The sequence below is a fragment of the Stegodyphus dumicola genome, chromosome 2 (genome assembly GCF_044657685.1).
Source record: "Stegodyphus dumicola isolate Sdum_Otavi_A_Nest chromosome 2, ASM4465768v1".
Classification (NCBI taxonomy): Eukaryota; Metazoa; Arthropoda; class Arachnida; order Araneae; family Eresidae; genus Stegodyphus; species Stegodyphus dumicola.
This window is the reverse complement of record NC_140769.1, coordinates 208,245,367-208,266,324: the sequence shown is the minus strand read 5'-3', so window position 1 is coordinate 208,266,324 and position 20,958 is coordinate 208,245,367. Positions and strand designations below refer to the sequence as shown.

General features: G+C 31.6%; 1 pseudogene; it reads right to left on the bottom strand.

Annotated features, from left to right (window-relative positions):
* Positions 1-20,200, bottom strand: part of LOC118201198 (techylectin-5A-like) — a 34,362-nt pseudogene extending 14,162 nt beyond the window's left edge.
* Between the last annotated feature and the right edge of the window lie 758 nt (positions 20,201-20,958).

Sequence of the window (20,958 nt, the reverse complement as noted above, 5' to 3'; positions counted from 1 at the left end):
ACATTTGTGTTTTTTCATTTGAAGAAAAAGCTGTTTCTAACAGCTCTTTTGTCAAATATGCTTCAACTTTCTTCACATCTAAACAAGCTTTCTAATACATCTTGAGTCAGTCTTAAAATATCTTAAAATATATTTCACATTTATAGATTTTACGTCATCAAATAAACCGAAAAGCGAATTTATCGATATGATAATACTTTTCTGGAAATTGTCTTCTTTCCGCATACTCTGAGATCAAAAATCGTTTGCTTGATCGCATTTAATTTTTCTTTTTGTACTTCATAATAGCTTTCAAGGCAGAAAACAGCTTTTAAAGGCTTATTGCTAGGGGTAATGGTACACTACAATTCATAATGTCAAAAAATACCATCAACTACTGAAAAAAATTACTTGTTGCAGCATTACCAGTCAAATGCATAATTGCGTTAGCCGTTGTGGAGGAAAATAATGCTTTTGCTGGTGCTACTTTCTGTCTCTCGTTTCCTTTTACAGATAAAAATTGAGGTTTCAGTTTATAGCACAGTTTAATTTCTCTGATATTTTTATTAGTACTTCATATATAACGTCTTTGTTTATAATTGTACCATTTCCGAGAATAAATCCTTTATCAAGAAAATGGTTTCTCAAAAGCTTTATGCAATGCGGCATATCAGCGAAAACCCATATTTTGGTACTGAACTTGGGAATGTAAAAGAAAGATTTAACTGTTGAAATTTGTAATTCTTTCCAAAGGGTCTGACTACCTCCCATGTCAGATACACTTACTTTGACTCGAAGCCCAGACGATACAAGTGCAAACAAAATGGAAGACAGAAGATTTTCCTTCATTTGACGATCAAAATCAAAATAAATGGGCTGTTTCCATTGCAAAATGAGTCCTCGAACCAATACAAATTGAATCTTTTTAAAAGGACCTAATATCTGATCTAATTTTGAATCATAACAGAATCTTGTATCTATATGAATTTCATCGAAACTTAATACGCATAATCTTTCTTCGTCAGTTGCATTTTGGCAAATTTTTTTATCAATAACAGTACATAATTTAAAATGCCAGGAATGCAGTTGAACCTTGAGCACCATCTTTTCAGTGTACTTGCACTTGAAAGCAGAATACCCATTTTTTCTTTCTAGAAGTCATATGACTTTAAGGATAATGACCTGATTGCTATGCTTTTTGAAATGTCGTCTGGAGACTATTTAATTCGCTTATTTTTCATTAATGCATTTATTTTTGAGTTTCGGTAAATATGTTTTCATTTTTCTTAGTTTTTCATTTTATTGATTCACTTTTTTAATTTCTTTCTTCAGTTTCTGAATGAACTTTTTCTAATATTAGTTTTCTGTTCCTTTTAAATCTTTTTCTTTGCTGGAAGATAGCTTTTAAATGCTGCTTTCTCTCAGTCTGTAAAATAGTTTTGTGATTAAATTATTCACATTTTTCTGGAGGTTGGAACAGTTGCAACATTGCTGAGTAATATTATTTTCAGTGAGCTCCTCATAGCTATTATTGTTATAGTTTTGAAATTCCAGACATGCCTTTTTAGGACTTAAATTCTTTCTTTCAAATGCACTTTGTAAATTTTTTCTTTTTTGTTACCTTGGTGTATTCTGATAAATAACCAAGTCAGGAATACAAACAGTTGGAATAGCAGTTGACTTCAGTAACTTTTTTGTCAGCAATCCCAGAAACCTATTGTTCATATCATCCTCATAATCAGATTCAATGAAGTGATTGCTGCATGTTCGAGCACTCTTTGTGTTGACAATATTCGCTCTTCGACAACTATGCAACCATTCTTTCGTTAACTGAATATTTTTGTACGAAAATCTATGAAATACCACGTTAGTTTCTTTCGTATTATGATATATATTACTACAGGTAGCAACGGCACACGATACCATTTTTTCAATGATTTCTCATTACAAGAACTTTCTAAATACAAAATACCTTTAAAAGTATCATCAGTTATAACTTTCAAGTAAAAAATAATAATAATAATAATAATAAATAAAATAAAAAATAAAAAATAAATAAAAAACCACCTCTTTCTCTGAAACTAACAGGGCTAAAGAAAGAGAATCTAAGAACTAAAGATTCAATCTTTCGCACTTGATGCTCTGGTCAGTCGACGACGGGACGAACCAAGGCCAACTAGATATCTACAGGCCTGCTCCACCGATTTGTGACGTCACAATCGAAGGCGATCGTTCCCACGGTAGACGCAGCCGACTGTTTCATTTATGTAGTGCGCAGCGTTTTATTTCCAACACAAAAGTCAAGTCAAATTAATTTTTACAACTAATATTTCGAATTTTAGGAATAATAACGTACTATGTTATATCGTAATGATATTTAAATACTAAATACCGATTTATTAAACAGAAAATAAAAATAAGATTTGAGTGATATTGTAAATTTAGCAGAGCTGATTTAAATTAAACTGAAACATATCTGAACTTTTATACGGAAATAAAATGGACACAAAAATTATTTATAAAAATTATACGGTATGATAATATCAATGAAAATATAACATATGTAATGAACTAAACATGAGATGTTTTCATTTTGTAATAAAAAGAAAAAATATGTTAAAGCTCTCAGATGATTTTATATTGCTTAAATTATGAAGACTGATTTATACTGCTTGAATACTAAACAAACACATATAGTATTTCATAATAAAATTAATATCAATTCATTAATTCTAATATAATATTGCTTTATAATTGTTTTTGGTGCAATGATATTGAAGCAAAATGAACTCTTTCTTTTCTTTATTCCCATAAAGATTTTTCAAGTTTCAATCAGAGATCCTAAGATGCTTTTTAATAATAAATACACATGTGGACACTAAGTGAAATACATAAATCTTATTAATACATTAATATATTAAAAGTATATCTGAAGTTTAGTCTACATATTGAAAAAAGATTCATTCTAAAGATGTTTTATAGCAAAAACATTACACAGAATATTCAAAAATATATTTCAAGTTCTCTTAAAAAAAGCAAGATCATAACTATGCAATCAATCCCAATGAGCATCATATCATGCTCCAAAAAATTCTTATGAAAGAAAATCTTATTAAAAATACACTCTTAATACATCTCATTAAAAATACACAATATTAAGCAATGAAAAATCCTGCGAGTCATTACGATAGTATAAGATACTGATTAGCCAGTTGAAATTATCATTTCACATCTGCAATAAGTTGTCATTTGAATTTTTTAAATATTAATAATGGAACATTATTATTGCAGACTCTGATGCGAGGTCCACAAAAATAAACTTCATAAACTTGAATAAGTTTCTACGACTCACTGATATTACAATATATCATCTATATCATTCTATATACCAAAATGGATATAGTTTTCAGATGCTTAGTATTCAATTAATTTAGACATTCTTTTTTTTTCTTTTAAAAATATTTAAACTCTTTATACACCACATACTACTACATTAATTTGTATTGCTTAAATTAATTAGATTGATTTATACTGCTTAAATATTAAAAAGATATGTGATATTACATAACAAAATTCATAAACATATTAATTTAAATAAAATTTTGATTTACAATTATGATTTTACATGCAATTCTATTGAAGCAAAAGCCATTTTTTTTTTCTTTCTCAAAAACATTTCAACATTTAATCCAATATCTTAAAGTACTTTTTAATTATAAACATACAAGTGAACATTTTGGGAAATATATGACAAAAAAAGTTTTATTTTAAAGATGTTTTAAAGCATGAACATTATCCGAGAAATCTTGTAGCATATCCAAAAATATATTATAAAATTCCCTGAAAACAAAGTGAGATCATAACTATGCAATCTACCCCAATGAGCACCATATCATGCTATAAAAAATTCTTATGAAAGAACATCTGATTAAATATACACTGTAAATTTATTTAATAATAGACAAATAGTAAAAGATGCATGCAGTATTAAGCAATGAAAAATCCAGCATATCATTACAATGTTATAAGATATTAATTATTAAGTTAAACGTCATTAATTCACATCAACAAAAAGTTTGCCATTCAAATTTTTGAAATATGAATGCCAAAACAGGCTTATCATTGTAGCCCCTGATTTGAGGTCTACAAAAATAAACATGATTTAGCTAGTTGATTTGGCTTACTTCAAAGGATTTCGATTAATGTGCCTTGAACTACTACTTTGTTTTGTTTTTTTAATCCAATCTATTAATGCTTGACAGTCTGAATCTGATTTAAATCCAGGTGGTTGTTCATATAAATTGGTTTATTCAAGTATCCATTTAAATATGCAGTTTTACATCAAAAATCTTATTTTGTAGTTTTCATAAACATCGTAATTTTCTTATTGATAGATCTTTCAACTAATTTCCAGACTTCATGAGCCTTTATTGAACTTAGTTCTTCTATCATTTCATACATCATACTACATAATTTTTTTTCGGTTGATCTTTACAATATGGTAACTGGTAGTTTGGCGACATTTTGGAGGCGATAAAGGTTACTACCTGGGACTTTGGTAATAATGTGAGCAGTACTCAGTTCCGATTACGCATTATTTTGCGTGAGGGAAATGAGAGATCTTGGGATATGTCATGTGATATTAATGGACGGTTGCGGTATGAATTCGTTGGTGACGTTTATAATATAATAGATGATTTAGAGGTAAAAGTTTTTGGATATTTTATTTATTTTATATGTGGAAATGTTCATATTTGGAAAGGGTAAATACTTTTTCGCGATCAGGTAATTTCATATATGTTCTTTTTACCGGGTTTAAAGATTGAGAAAATTGTCATGTATTTTCGTGAAATTTTTCTAATTTATGAGAAAAAAGCAGTGTACATGGATATAGTGAAGAGTGTGCGCAATGCCATTTTTGTGCAATTCTGGGATGTTTTTTTAAGCAAAAATAAGTCGGCGTGTACATGGTTTATGTGTATGTGTTATTTTGAAAAACGCGTAAGGAGTATTGTATTGTGCACTTTTTCCCAATTTTGCAGTGAATATTTGTCATGATTAAGCAGTTTTGTTTGATAAAATTTCTAGCATAAGTGTAATTCGGCTAGTAGATTGTTGGAAGAAGTGTTCAGTAGATAAAAAGAAAAGAAACATGTCTTTACTTCGTGAAGACAAAATGGCGGCGGGGGAAAAAAAACAGAGGGTTGCTGTAGGAGAGTTGGTTGCCAAATTTTCGCCAAAAAATCACCAAGTTACCATAATGTAAAGATCAATCCTTTTTTCATTGTTCTCGCTCGTCTTTTCTTCTGCTTTAGTTTTGGTAAAAATTGCTTTTAAATCATGATCTACAATTTGTTTATCTTAAAGCTTGTATAATTGAAGCTATATCTTTCTCTTTATTACTTTTGATAATTTTAACAACAATCAACTTTAACGTCCTTCTAGTATGAGGTAAATTAATTTTTTATCTCTTATTTCATCCCAACTTGAATGCTTTTACTTTTCAGAATTACAGCTGTATTCATGTAAGCATCTACAGATTCGTTTTGACTCATTTTCAGTTGACCTAATTCTTTCTACATTTGATATGAATATCTTCTGTTCTTGCCGCCATTTCATTTTTTATTTTCTCCCATCATTTCTTTGTATTCTGTTCATTCACATATTTTAACGCTTATGGAGCTGTCACAGTCCAATTCATTAGATTTCTTGCTATCGCATTATCATCCCATATTTCCCAAGTTTTTATTTCACTTTTAAAATTAACATCTTCCTTTTTGTTGGTTCATCAGCTTCTATCACACTTGTCAATATTTTCGAACTTAATTAACTTTTGATTCTATTTGATCATATAAGGTAATTATCAATTCTATTTGCCCGTATAAGGTAATTATCAGCCAGCCCGTTCGCCGAAATTGGAACTCCAGACCAAACTATCAGTTTTCAGCTATTTTACCACTCAGCCACTAGTAGGCAGCAGCAAGTTTCTATGGCTCAGTTATGCACAGTTTGCAAATACTAATTATTTAACTTTAAAATTACATAAAAAATTCACCTAAATTCCAGAATTATTTACTTAATTTACCCATTTTTCTTTTTTGGTTATTGGTTTCCTTTAAATTGTTATTTTTAACCTTACAGTAAATATTCTGCAATATATTGGAAATGCGTGTGACACAACTTTTCAACAAATCATGCAATGATTTGCCAAATTCACAAATACTATCATTCCAAATAATCCTGTTTTCAACTTTCTCTGTGATGAGACTTATTAATATAGAATGTTGATTTTTTGATGAAATATATAATTTCTCATACATTTCAGATATTAGGATTGAAAATATTTTAAATGCAGAGGAATGAAAAGCACGAATTCTGTTGGCCAAAATAAACCACCTCGATCAATAGCAGCTAAGTACGCAAAATCTTCCCAATGTTCAACTATCATTTCTTCGTCAAGAATTAATTTTTTCCTGGAGAGATTACGATTTATATGCTTCAATACAGATCTACAAACATATCCAGAAATGTAAATTAGACACATTGTATCTTTTTCTGTAACATTAACATCGTTGGATTGATGCAAAACATCACCAAATTCCTTATCAATAAGTTGATCATCATTAAAATCTTCAATATCATTACAAGAAAAATGTTGTAAAATAAATGAACCTTTCTCAGAAATTGCATTTTAAGCAAACTAATTAATTTTAGTTTTCTTTCCGACTTTATAATCTGCTGTAAGGATACATTATAATTACAGCCACTCATTTGTTGAAATTGACCAAAACGTACCTCAAGGTTATCTGTCTGAAATTTTCCTGAAGGAATAAAAGGTAATTTAAATTCTTTTAACAAATACTTTGAAAGTTCATTCAATGTTGCTGTTGTATGGAGAAGAGCAACTTGGGCTTCTTTTGATAGTTTCCCCAATTTGTGACTTACAATTTTTTGTCGTTGGGCAAAAATCGTTCCATGATATAAGCCACGAACAAAACTGTGATAAACATTCTAAGCTTTTATCTTCTGTTGTCCTTATAAGCTGCATAAATACATCTCGAAACTGTAAGGCCTTTTTAGAGTGTTTAATATTCACAATTTTCCACCACTTTAAAATTACATCAATAAAATGTTTAGTTCTTAAGACATCTTTTCCATACCGAATTCTATTATTCTGCGATTCAATTTGCAGAGCAGCTAAAGTCTTTTCATCAAAAAGTTTAATAGCAGTACTACTTACATTCTGTTCCTCTATAGAAGACGGAAATAAAACTTTCCTTGATAAAGTTGGAGCCATTTTAATATTATCGTTTTTTTCTATTTTATACAATTTTTTTAAATGTAGAACACTGGAATTGTAAACAATATTTGAGTTTTCAAATGACGGTATAAAAAATGTTTGGTTTGAATCGTTCTGATTGAACCAGTTGTTTCGTATAGATTTCGATAAATGAACTGGCTTTAGTGTAGAATTGGGTGCCCCTTCGATTGGCGACATTTTTTAAAAAATTTTGGAGATGAAACCTCACTTCTGGTTACCACAATAGTTTTAAATTTGTTTTAGCTTCCCGATTTTATTTAAATGAAAATAGATTGATGTGTACATGGACATATTTAAGGCGCAATGCCTAGTTTGTGCAATTCTAGGATGTTTTTTTAAGTAAAAACAGATTGATGTGTACATGGACACAGATCTTATGCAATTCTTCGACTTCTTATTTTGGTTTTGTGTAGCGGCCATCTTGAAATTGTGACTTCCTGGCGCCGATCTTGGCGTCAAGAAAGAATCGCCAATAAACGAGGGGCACCCAATTGTAAACTTTTACCAATGAACTGTATCAAATAATGTAAATATAGGAAGATTATGCATGGTAAGGTTTATAAATGAGGATTTTAATGCACCACCACAAAGCATTTTGAACATATTTCTGTTAATTCTATTATTGTCTTATATTAGAGTTATGATTCGATAACCACAAAACTGTACATGGTCAATTACTTGTTTTGTAAATATTAATAATTGATGTGATGATAAGTTTTTTATGGGAAACATTGCTACAATATTTCTGTTTTTTGCTAATATAGCTTATCATAAATGTTTGCAGAGTTGTGGCCTCCATCTGCGAATTATCCGAAAAACCTAAACACGACCACTTTTATACGAAACTTGTGGTTTTATATATATCACATCTAATAACAAATTGACAATTTTTTCAGAATCATTTAAAATTTCACATTTTTTTTTTTTTTTCAAATACATCCAGTGACTTGTTTGTAATCCAGAATCTGCTCGGCCAATTTTCAGAGATAACTTTCTTAAGTATGACGGATGAGGCAATATAAAATACTTACTGTTACGTATAATATTGTAGCTGTTTGGATTACAATAAAATATATAACAAGACCAGGCAAAGAATTCTGCACTATACGAATGCTGTTTCATTTGCATTAATTGAATCTGTTCATACAAAAACTTAAATTTCTCAGAATGTGGATTATTTTCTGTTTCTGCACATTTCAACACTAGTTCTGATATTTTATCTAAATTTAAATTGCAGTCATCATGAATATCAGAAGCAGAAAAACCATCCAAATGGCTAATCACTGTCTCAAGTTTAAACCATTTATCACATAGTTTTTCTTCTCCAAATATCCATTTGAACTTTTCAATGGGAATTTCATTTTCATTGAAAAAAACTCTTACATTTAAATCGTCCAATATTTTTTAAAGATAGAAGCACTTTTGAACAGTTTAAAAATTCTAATTTCGATAGCCAAAAGATCTTACCTTTGGTTATGAATATCCATGAAGAGGGAAGATCCATTTTTCTTGCAAAACCATCACTAATGCCGTTCCATCATCACGAACAGCTTTATCTTCTCGAACGACAAATTTTTTCTTCAAAATGCTTAATGCATACACTACTGTGTTTGCCAGCTACAAAATCTTTGCAATTAATATTTTTTATCCATTTCTGAGAGAGTACAGGATACGAAGGAAATTTGAAAGTCGACACATGTTCATTACTGCTATCGTAATTTGATCGGCATTTAGGTACACTACACGTTCTTGGCATTCTAAAACACATTTTTTCTTATAAATTCGAACTCACAATATAATATTTTACTTTCCGGTAAAATACAAAATTTTTCAGAAGAAAAAACACTTGTAAACAATTATCTCACTAGCACTAGTCCTACGGCGAAGCAATGTCAACTTACAAAATTGAAGGACTAAGATTATGACGTCAGATCATGTGATCATCAGATTGGAGCAGGCCTGTAGATATCTAGTTGGCCTTGGACGAACCCAGTGACGTCACATAACATCGGGTATGCTCCCCAAGAGGGTTCGTGTCGGCATCGTTATTCTCAAACGGATGACCCAGCCCTTCTCTTTCTTTAGCCCTGATAAATATGGCTAGATTACAGCCAGGAGCTAGTTCAGTTATTCAGTATGTTAAATACCAGCTGGATGATTATTACTTTAGACTTTGCTCTATGAATAATTTTTGGTGATCTGCGATATTCCCATGTATTAAGGAGATTTTTCTTTATCTCTCCTTTTCTCCTTGAACTGTTTATACCCGTTTATTTTGTTGCATGACCTGTTGATTAGTTCAATAATATTAGTTACTAAGGACATGTCTAAACACCATAACGCGCAACAACGGCATAAAAAATTTTTAGATTTTAAAATACGCCCATACTAATTCTTATAAGGTATAGCAATATTTCAGTATTTTTCTGTCTTGTAAATTATAAACAAACAGCTGTAAAACAGCATATTATATCCTTAATCATGTATTCCGTCGGAAGAAGAAATTAATGCACTCATAATCAAAATACTCATATTCTCGAATGGAGATTCTAAAAATTTATTCTCAAGGGGAAGAGATAGAAAGCATTCTAAACCAAAAAATAATGACTTGTTTAATTTTTATGTGATAGTATTACTTACCGAGCCAAAAATCTTTCGTGAGGTCTCCAAATCCATTTTTGTATGAAACCCAGTCACGGTAGAAGTAGTCTTTTGCACTGTCAAAATCACCCCGTCTTTGGATTACCTGCAGATAGATTATGCGTGAGTTATAACTGAGCTGTGTGCGAAATGGAAACATAAAAGAAAAATTTGTAATTTTAATCTGTGCAACTTCCGCCTTTTTGTTCTAGCTTTGGTTTCGCTAAAATTTAAAAGAAAAATTACTTTTTTTGAACATGCATTAACACATATACGCTTACTGTTATTATTTTTTAAAAGAACAAATTAAGAGCATTGTATTATAAAATTTCTTTTAGCTAACACAGTGTTTTTTATGCTTATTTTTTTCTGTACCTTCTTCCTCTGTCAGCTCTGTTTAGAATGTAAATCAATTTGAGTTTAAGCAATGTACGAATTTGTGATTTGTTCTGCCTGAGGTAAGAAACTGGCTGACTAGCCGGCCTGTGGATTTGGTGAGTCGGTTTTATATTTGCATTTTTTTCAAATAAATCTTCTTAAGAGAAGAAGAATATGGTACGTTGTAATTATTGGATTGGCAAGAAAGTAATTTCGGTTTGCACAAATATATAGCGTTATGTTCGTTTTCTTATTTCTATGTCAATCTTATAATTTGCCATTTCTTTTGCGATTTGGCAGCTGGCACCTTTAAGTTACTACAGAAATAAATTCCCTGTATTTTTGTTTACAACTGTTGTTTACGGTTAATTTTAACATGAACCTCAAAAATAATTTTTTTTTGACGAAAGCGGCTGAGGCTGAAGTTGTGAAGTTTATTGAGTTGATTGCTTAAAGGAACGCATGTGTCAGAATTGGTTTCAAAATTTTCGTTCTAGAGATTGTTTGTTTGAAGATAAACAGCGTTCTGGACGACTTTCTGAAGTTGATGACGACAAAGTTAAAGAAATAATTTAATCAAATCGTCATATAACTGTGCGAGCTATTGCAAAATGGTTAAACGTAAACTACAGAACGACTGAAAATCACATAGCATGTCCTAGACTCTTTAAGAAGCTCGATATTTGGCTTTCCCATGAATTGAAAGAAACTGTCTTGATACAACGAATCAATATATGCGATACGGATTTCGAACTTAATGCAATCGACTTTTTTTTTTTAACGAATTATCCCTGGTGATGCGAAATGGATCGTCTACAATAATATTGATCAGGAAAAAAAAAATCATTGTTCAAGCATGAAGAATCAGCACCCAAATCATATCGAAAGAATCAGAAAAACATCATGCTGTCAGTTCGGTAGGATAACAAATTTGTTGCATATTTTGAGCTGCTTCCAAGCAACCAAACGATAAAATAAGATGTTTACTTCCAATAACTTATGAAACAGAATGAAGCAATAAAAGAGAAAGCGACAGAATTGGCAAACTGCAAATGAATCGTGTTCCATCACGACAAAGGAGCTTGATTGAGAAGTGATGTCGCATCACCCAAATAGCTCCGACCTTACATCATCGGAATATAATTTATTTCGAAGTTTACACAACTTCTTAGGTGTTAAAAAATGCAGTAATAACGATGAACTCAAGACGTAATTTATTGAGTTTTTTGCTGATAAAGACCAGAAGTTCTATAAGCGCGGAATCATGAAGTAACCAGAAGGATGGCATCGGACAGAACGGAAGATATTTAACTGATTAAGTTAATTTTTTGTTTGGGAAAATACTCAGTTTTATTTCATACTAAAAAACAAATTATTTTCTTGCCAACTTGATATACCTTTGTTGTTCTGTAAATAGTGATAAAACTATAGTTAAACTTCTGATTAACTAGTATAATATCAGAAACGACGTCCATAGTTAGCTTATAATCATGGCTCATAAGAGAATGATTAAAAGAACACAGGAAAAGGAAATAACCAGTATGGTAATTAACAGAAAAATATTATTGACAGTTCAATTGTACTTTTAAGCGTTTGAATCTGGTTAATAAGATCTTTGTGTTACGTAAATTAAAACAGTATTTTAAAATTCTATTTTTTGTCTACAAACCGCGAGCGCACTTTCTCTTTTTCACTTTTTCTGTTTCTTCCAGCCATTTTTATTTTAGTTCTCACTTTACTATTATATTTCAATATGAATGAATAAAACAAAAGATAAATAGCTGTATACTTGATTCCTGTATGAGACTGAGCAGTTTACTTTTAATGAATATTCTGAAAATATTTATATATTCCTAGTTATGTGTAGTTAAATTATATACTGATAAATGCAGCCCCAAACGCTAAGACTTTTTCTCCCTCTGAAACAGTTTTGTTTTACGTTGATAGTAGTTTTTTCATCGTTCCATAATTACACAGATTTAAATTTGCTGACAGGGCTCGGGTAAACGGCAGTTGACTGCATAATTGTTGTACGTTAGACAGTATTTTGCACTTATTTAAACATTTAAGTTACTGAAACTCCGCAAATAGTGGTAAATAGTGTTTTTTAAGTATTATTATTTTAATAAACTTAACTGTTAGGATTTGTGTGTATCACTAAAGTTTAATTAGACTTTTTTTTTTGGAAGGATGCTGGATTCTTCGTCGTATCATGGAAAGTTGTAGAAGTGCAGTTATTCACCACGTCCCCAAAAATCCTCAACTGGCCTTTTGTTTTCTCAAATGTTGGTCGTAAATATATACATCCAGTTACAAAACTGTTTTAAATGGAACAAAGATTAATTTTTTCTTATTTTAAACATAAAAATGTTAGTTTTATACAAAATATGAAATTTTCCTCCGGTCACTACACTTACGTTTAGAAAAATTTTATTATCATTGCAAAGAATAAAACACAAGTGTGATTTCCGGGCGACAAAAATCGACCGAGACATTCCACGATAAGATCGGGAATCATATTTAGGGCCGTACATAAATTTAAGAGCGATATATTTCTATTTACGACTAAAAATAAAGTATATCGAAGAAGGTTTCTGGTGTTAAAAGATTATGTGACAAGTATTTCTATTAAGATTTGGAAAAAATATTCTTCAATATAAATTTTTTCAATGTAAAGATCTTATTCACAGAATCTTATAGAACATATGGTCTAGAAAGCACCGGTAGATTTCATTATCTGCACGTGCCCAATTCATAACTGTATTTACATCAATTAAAATGGAAAATATTTGTACTATAATGTATTTTTTGTATGATTTGTATTTTCTGTACGATTTTTTTTGTATGATTATAATTCTAAAATAATAAAACTTCACTGGAATATTAATAACGCATTTGAATTAGTAAATTATTTTTGAGTAATATATTTTGGCATATCAAATGCAATAAAATTATAAATTAAGACTCTAGTAAACCACAAAGCAGCATTTAAGAGGGGAAATATCAGCCTCGATTTATTCTAATTTATATACTAGACGAGCCCTTAATGCGAATTGAATATGACTTCAGACATTGCTGATTATGAAAGTAAATATCTCGGCAGCGCTTAATTTCTAAAATAAGAAGTGCCGGAGCCCTGTGGAAGACCATCAGGAAAGAGGAACAAGAGTAAATAAATAAATAAAATTACTATTAAACTCATTAATAATTTTTAAATTAAACAGTTGATTATTATCAAATTAATTAATAGCTATTTAATGAATGTTTATAAGTTGTTATTTAATCAATAATTATTAAATAATTAAAATTAAATTAAATGTAAACAGATAAATTGAAATTTAATAAGTTATTTTTAATATAATTTTATTGTTAAAAATAAAATTTTCGAGATCAAATTTCTACTGAAATTGTTATTCAATTACATAAAAGAAGCGCCGCAACCTTCTTATTTAGGGCTCCGGTGCGCTCCGGCTAGAATTATAATTTATTACAAAAACTAAGAAGCATCGGAGCTGGGATCCTGTGAGCTTCGGCGCAATTTAGCCTCTGATCGTAGGGGGGGGGAAGTTCTTTTATTATCACAAAAATTAAATATACCTAAAATAAAATATAGCTTATGAAAATTCAGATAATGCTAAAAAGAGAACGAAACAGAATGAGGGCGTGAGGGTATGAGCGGATGGAAACAAAAAATGAGGGGAATCTTGGTGAAAGAGAACGTTTTCTTTGATCGCGGCTCTTTGCTGATATAATTAGAGCCAGTTTGTCAGGGGTAAAATGAGTCCTGAATCTGGCTCCTAAGGATGAATGTAAAGTTGCTGGTTACGTTTTTCGCCCCTGTATTTGGTTACATTAGTGGATACTCTGGGAAGACGATGTTATAGGATGTGCTTGAGCAATTTATCTTATTTCACTCTTATTGTACTCGCTATCACTTAACGCACATTTAAGAACATAAATTTTCCTTCCTGCGAGGATAACTAATCATCGATAACAATACACTAGATACAATGGCATGGCGAGAAATTTACGCGTTTCTAAACAAACATCCCCAAATATATTGCCCTTCTTAAAGGGAAAGGTTTCCGCATGTGAGTGAGGGAACTTTACTTCAACGTCTCATGTTCTCATGAGCTCGTATTTCTAGAAAATAGAGTATTGCAAGATCTGCTAATTTTTAAACTAAAATGTTAGGAATTCTATTTTTTTCCTTGAAATTGTGGCTCAGTTTTATAAAAAGAAATACCGGAGCTTATCTTATTTAGGGTTCCGGTGCGCTCCGGCTAGAATTGTAATTTATCTTAAAAATTGAGCAGCTCCGCTGGGCTCCGGCGCAATTTAAGCACTGTATCTCGGTTAATTTTTGTCATTTGGAAAAAATGTTTTTGCATTTTATTCTTCATAACGATTACAGAATTTTCATAATTAAAAACATAGCGAACGGAGAAACGTATAAAAAGTTAGATTTCATAATATTTACAAAACTGATGTCTTTAAATTTAAAATACCAAAAAACAAAATCTTTATGCCATTTAAAAACTTTTTGTAACTGTAAGCATATGTGTACGAGCAACAGTTGCGAAAATAAAGGCCGAGTAAGGGATTTCTTGGACACGATGTATAATTAAATGCGCTTAATTTTACAGTGAAATATTGTTTTATACAGCGAAAATGTAAAACTATTTTGCATTTATTACATTAAATAAAAATGAAAAATATTTGTACTGTAATGAATTTTTTGTATGATTTGTATTTTCAACATATTCATTTATTTCAAAAATCTTTACAACGGTGACCGAAGTAGTAGTGGAAGTAGTAGTGGTCGATAATTCGTCATCCCTTTGGATCTGATCCAAAAGATCTCGTGGCTCTCTCCTGACACGTTTTAAGTGAAGGAAAATCTAACGAGTTATCATATTCCTACTTTCGTGTTTTCGTTGGGTAAGTGGTTACCACATCCAAGAAGCAGCTGGAAAACTCCTGGTTCGCATTTGAGCGAGAGCACAGTTACTTTTTTCTACTTCGGAAGACGTGATGGTTTCTACATCTGTTTCTTTTTCATTTTAAAGAAATTTTCTTTCCAGCTGTGGCACTCGAAGATTTAGGGAGGCACATTAATAATGAGATCAGAAATATGCATGCTGAAATTGATAGTGACATTATGCAGTATCTTAAAAATATTCATTGTTACATGAGTAATAATTTCCATTACATAATGTAATATTTCTATATTCGACATTTTAAGGCAATTTTCAGAAGTTCTCGATAATTTCTATTCATTGATCCGTTGAAAATCTTTTGATTCTGTTGCATATGAATCACTGTGTATATCAGCACCGGATATGGTATATAAAAGGGATTTACATTTGATATATAAGAAGTATTTGATATGTAAAACGGGATTGCCTCTTAACAATTTTAATTTAATTTAATTACCTTATATTCACGAATTTCAGCCGAGCGGCGAGTTATTCGATATTGCTGTAGAAGCTCAACCGTAACTGAAAACTGTACGTTGCCCAAACTTCAAATCATCCTATAGATCCGCTATATATATCGCTAAAATAGCGAATAATAGATCCTTTAACTTTGACTTATAACAAGCTGAATTTTTATGGTAATTCGCCTTCAATTTCCATTGGAAAAACAGAGTTGAGAGCATTTTAGAAAGAAACCACCCTTAGGCGGCAAGATTTTCTACTTCTCAGTTCTCCCAATGTAGCAAGGCAACAAAGCAAATTCCAAGCGAATTTGCTTTGTTTCTCATGTGTAATAATTATTCTCGAGCGATTATAAGATTCTTTTCCCCCTCAGTTATCCTTTTACAAGTAAAACACGACTTCTTTTTTGGCTATATAATAAAAACTGTTTAGACATAAAACGACTTTTTATTCTGCTAGATTTAAATTAAAATTTATCACTTTTGCACAGAAACGTTGAACTGAAAATGATAGTATCTACGTGATGGGTGACAATGATGTTAATAGTCAAAAAGAGGACAATAACATTCATCCGATGGGAACAATGATGTTATGATGTTCACCTGGTCTTTTCCCAGAAAACTATTTGGGAGAATTACTAGAAAATTCCATATCACATACTAATATTAAGAAATTTAATTAAAGTATGTTAGAATAAAAAATAATAACTTTTCTTCCCTATTATTTAAACTAGAATATTATTTTTGGGACTGAATTATTTATAACTCATTCTGTACTGATACAAAGCCGACCTAAAATTTTATATAGTAAAATATTTGCTAAAATTTTCTGTCTCGTATAAATAAATTTAGAGTAATTTTATACACACTAGAATGATAAAATGATACCTGCTACATTTATCTGCATATTTCCTGGCGTCACTCAGTAGCACTGTAGCTGAATTAAGGAGATCGACGACAACGGAAGATGCATCAATTGAATCTTTTAAATTACATGCGGTACATACAACGAGAACCGCATTCCACACAATGAAATATATCTTCATTCTGAAACTCAGCGTTACTAAAAACTCAAACATCACTGCAAATAACGAGCAGTCAACAGGATTCATCCTATGAGTTTCATTTTAAATAACATCGGTGGTGATAAACCAGATGTAAAACCCTTTATCAAATGCACTTCCTAAATACACAGAACTTCCTGAATTGCTTTCACTTCTAACATATCCAATGGATAGTTATGTTGTTTCGTCTTGATTTCATAATAGGAAGGAAATGAAAGCGAAAGCGATAAAAAGAGTCTATCTTCGCGATAGACTTCAAAAATATTTGCAGCAATCATTGTTTTTATTTCCTTGAAAAGGGAGTATAATAATCACGAAAAATTTTGGGTATCATTATTTCAACAGAACTATCCATTTTAACGATTCCTGAAACTGCTTGGACGATTTGTTTGCTTGACGTCTGTACGTAGGGATAGAATAAAGGATTTGTTTGCCCTAAACGGATTGTAAATGGATTCAAAAGGAATTTTTTCGTGACCTCTGTACGTACGTATGTATGTACCTTGCGTAACTCAAAGTAGATTAACTGTAGAAAGTTAAATGTTGTATATGGAGCTGCTATAACATCCAGTTGTGCAATTCTTTTTTTTTATGTCAGTCAGCGGAACCAAATATATATATATATAGAAATTGAAAAGCTAATAAGTAAAGTGTGGTAAGACCTATTTGGCCTTAGAAATTTTGCGCAATACATGCAACCCCTTACCCGGTTAAAAAGTCCTTATGCAGACTTTATTTTCGCAGTCGTTAATCGTAGTCATATACAAAAAATTGTATTAGAGTATGTATATCTCAGTATATATAATAGTGATTTGTATCTGTGTTAGATGCATTAGTGCGACATTATTTGTTAGCATTGGTATCGTATTAAATGTTCATATCACAGTATATACGATTAAAATGCTTTATGCGTGGAGTTTGAATGTCTCAATGTGTAGAAAAGTGTCATGCATTTGTGTATATTTAGATGTTACAGTTTTGTATTATATGTTAGCATTAGTGTTGTACTATATATTCAACTCACTCTCACATTATAATCTCGAAGAAATTAAAGCTGCAATGGAAAAGCTGTGGGAAGCTGCGAAATAAAATTCCAACATAGCTGTCACAATTGCTACTTCAACCTCAAAAGACTTAAAGGCCTCAAAAGAATTAGAAAACCCAACAGCAATTAACACTCATACAGCAACCCAAATCGTCCAGTTATCTCTACAGTACGCATAGGCGCTCAAAAGACTGCCGTTTGAACTCGCACTTGATTTACCCAAAAGGTGAACAAACACTTGAACAACTGCCAGCTGAACTCAGAAATATTGCTTCAATATCTGGGGATCAAAGTCACGACAGTGAGACCCATTCAGAAACAAGGTTCTGTTGTGGAATGTAACACAACAGAAGACATAAAGAAGCTGTTAACAAAGCTCAAAATTGAGACATCAGGACTCGTGCAAAAAGACTGTCCAATGTGCACAATTCACGACCTCAACCCTAGACAGCAAAACTGAGTCATAGAAAATTAGTTTCTGATGAATTGAATATACCTAAAGTTAATACCAGGGTACTTTACAGATTGATGAGAAAAACAACAATGTAAAGTAGATCGTGAAGCGTCAGCCAGCAGCATTCAGCACAACCATGCAATAACGCCATATCCTCATCGGCTGGCACGCACACCGCGTTACAGAGTCCTCTGGCACCAAAAGGTGCTACAACTGTCAAGAATTCGGGCATACGCAAGAGGCATGTAATAATAGAACATGCTGCTCATAAAACTCTGGTCAACATGAGATACACAAAGGCAGAGCAAAACAGCCCAACAATCACAGGACTGGCAGTTTCCTCACAGCAGACCATCCGTCGTACTCCATCTCCAGCACCACATTCTGTGGAAATATCGAGCAGTTTCAGCGTATGACAGCGTAATAATATTGTCACTGCAACAAACCTGAAACTGATTGTATTAGATGCATCCAAATAAACCTGCAAAAGGCGCGGGCAGCTGCAGCACATACAGTTTCTATGTAATATATATATATATATATATAAATTAAAAAAAATTAAAAAAAAACAAACTAGCCAAAATTAGAGATATTAATTAACTATACTAAAAAAACTGAGAGGTTTCATATTTTAAATTACGTCCAAGGGGCCGTTTATTTAACGTTTTGTGTGTTACCTTTATTTATTAAATATCACGTTCTTTGCACCTAAACCATAAAATTCAGTTCAATGTAGCAAAATAATTTTAAAATGAGCATATCTTTAGAATTTCCGATACACAGTTCCGCGCACTTGAGATAAAAAGATTTTTTTTTTCTGTACAATGTTGCCATTGCTCGTTTTGAAAGCCTTGAGTAATCAAAAATTCGTTAAAGTTTTACAAAATATGAAATCGATAATAAAACAAATTCCAAATTTCAAATTTGGTCTTCCACATGCCCATATTTGTAGGAGGATTATGCCATTCAAAATTCGATGGCTTTATGTACCGTTGTTTTATCTCAATGCGAGAAATATACATACATTTATGCAGATTTTTCTTTATTTAAATATAATTTAAGTATAACGCAGGACTCTAACATTTGGTGGCAACAGTTTGAAAAGTGATTCGTCGTTTATAGTAATTCGACGCAAATTCGCAAAACGAAACAATAGTCCTTTAGGGACAAAGCCGCTTTGGAGTTAAAAAAAAAAAAGAAAGAAAGAAAAAAAAAGCAGATGTGATCTTAGTATAAGAGCGATAGCATAAAAAAGCAAAGTTTCTGGCTTTCCTCTGCAGTGGAACATCTATGAGCGCATCCAAAGATGCCCCGGGCAAGCACCAAGGCCAGCCATCATTTGTTACAACCCAAACTCACCAATATTGCAGAGCTTGATCATGTAGACATACTCCTGGAATTAAACCATCTCACAACAATACCTCAATACCTCCATTTACTCACCTCCTTCAAAAGAAACAGATGCTTCTTCTGATTTCATAAACAATCTTAATGCAGTATGGTCCGCTCCTTTAAAAATCTACGTAGGAGACTACAATATGGACGTAGTAAAACTTGGCGATACGCAGTTACCTATGTAAAAGATGAACTGCTCGAAGATTACGTAGCTGTCAATACCTGACCCTGCATAACACCGTAGGAGCCGTACTATCACATATCGCACATAATGGCAGACACTTGCCAGGTCTTATAATCTCGACACAGCAGGCCAGCAGCTCCATTCAAGGTTGGACAGTGGATGAAGAAAGGAAGGCTTTCCGATTACAACTACATCAACATTACAATAAATCCCGTAACTACAGTCAAATACTACAATTTCCCAAGTAGCAAAATTAACATCTTCAGCAATTGCAGTCGACAAATTCTTTCCAGCAGTCATGCCAGATCTACAAGAAAGCATAGGGAGTGAAAATAGACGCATTCACAATGCAACTGTTAAGCACATTACGCAATACATATGAAGAGATACTCCCAAGAAAACAAGCAAAGAAATTGCACACTCTTTCTTAATTGGTGGACCAAGGATCCCAATAAATGCAGATCACTCCGCCGCAGACTAATAACGGAGAGAAGTTTTAGTATTCCAACTACCACTTTAGAATCATTAAAAAAAAAAAAAAAAAAAAACAGTCTGCAAAAGAATGATCATCAGCGCTAATACAAAGGCTGTTAGCACATTTTTTAGACGATTTTCATTGTATTTACAAATGTTTATATTTTACCTAAAATTTGTGTGTTTTAAATGTTCCTATTTGATAACTCTTATTCTTCACTGTCTTTCCGCACCGTAATTTCAAAGACAATAAAGCCTTGTATAGTATTCTATGAGTTATTTTATCCCATTTCTCTTAAACAGCTTTTTTAAGTCCAGGGAGGTAGGAAGTTCCAAAGTCCAGGGGTCCAAATGTAGTTCGACATTTGGACGTTTGGACCCTTCAGCTTTCAATTTGGAATAAATAACCGAACACAAAAAATTACTCTGTTTAAAATAATTAATAAATTTGTTTAGTTAGGAACAGTTGAGAAACAGAATTTTTAATCCAAATTTAAAAATAATACATAATAATTTGCTATAAGCATTTTACCTTAATTATTGTATTACTAATTTTGTTTCGTATGCTTCATATTATGCTCTGT